Below are 1548 nucleotides of genomic sequence, written 5' to 3'. Positions count from 1 at the left end.
AAAGCTATAAACCACATACAAGCAGGAGCTTCAGTTTTTAAGGATCAATTTCTGTATTTTGTCACTGCCTACATGTTAAGCAGTTCTGTAAGCTCCATTGGCAATTATTTTAGCTAAACAAAAACTCAAGTCAGTCCAAAGAGAAACAGTAGGTACAGAAACATTATGTCTCTTCTCCATTAAAAAAAATATAGGAAGTCATCATAAAAGGAAGATTCCCATTAGACAACAATCACAGAACTACTCTGGCCTCTCCCCTAGGACTGCTTACTCAGTATCTCTTCTTCAGAAACAAATTAATCATATGTAAATGGTACCTGCATGTTAGACAAAGATTATTCTAGAACATTTCAAAACATATTATTATGCAAACATTCACAAGTAATCCCTCAGCTTTCAAAGTTGTTCTTCCCTACTAGCTCTCAACAAAAAACCTCTCATCTTGTTAATCTGGGAAATAATTGGGACAGCTTAAGAGAATGGTATCAAAGCCATCCATAACAAAACCAAGAATACATTAGTAGAGAACATTTAAGAAATAAGCATGCAGTTGTGAAAACTGAACCTTCCTTCAGTGGATTAGGAATTTCCAAGGGGATTTGTTCAAAAGCAAACTAGAACTTGAATAGGCAGAACTCTCACCACTAAATTAGTGATTTCCAGGCACTATAAACCATTGGTAACAGTGTGCCGTGAAAGGTTGTGCTCCCACACCAGTATCTTCAACCACAAACACAAGTTATATGGTTCTGCAAACCTCTTTTCAGAGTTTGAAGAAATTAACATATTCATAGATGATGACCTGGAAAGCATAGATAGACAAGCCAACCAACATATTGTGTGGTTGATCTGATACCAGAAGTTYACGAGATATCTTATTTTTTATGACAATTTTTATAACAACTGTCACTCCAGAAAACTTCTAATGTATACAGTCAAAATCAATAGGGAATATATTCCAAGTACACACCAACTTTACCCCACAGCACACTACTAGAATAACCTATTCAGCGCAACAGAATAATTTTGTTTTGTTTTTCAGTGAGTATTTTACATTTAAGCTTGCAGATAACTTTTCCCCAGTTTATGTTTCAGCAGTAGTACTCTGAAATTAAGAAAAACATCTTCCATTTAGGATAGTAAACACACAAAGTTGGCCTTACTGAACCAGATCAGAGGTCCAATATCATGTGTCCAACAGCACCCAATGTTTGATAATTACAATCAATACTCAGTATTACAGATCCCATACTAAATTAATGTAATTTCTCCAAGTCCTGAAACTTCCTTCAGTTAACGGTTTTGTCAGGGTTCTGACGTTGTTTTATCTGAGATGTTAAGTAAGTAAAATAGTGAAATTGAGATTTTTTTTTCCCCTCAGCAACAGCCCACAAAAGCCTGCAGCCTCTTCAGAATGTGATAACACTTGGCCTTCTAATTTACCCTCCAAAAATGTTTTTTTTTAAAAAAGAGAGAGAGAGAGAGAGAGAGAAAGAAAGAAAAAAGAAAAAGCTTCAGAAGAGAATGTTCCTGAGCATTAAGACCATG

The sequence above is a fragment of the Rhea americana genome, unplaced genomic scaffold (assembly GCF_003343005.1).
Source record: "Rhea americana isolate MKP2758 unplaced genomic scaffold, rheAme1 scaffold_270, whole genome shotgun sequence".
NCBI lineage: Eukaryota > Metazoa > Chordata > Aves > Rheiformes > Rheidae > Rhea > Rhea americana.
Note: the sequence above shows the minus strand (reverse complement) of the source record.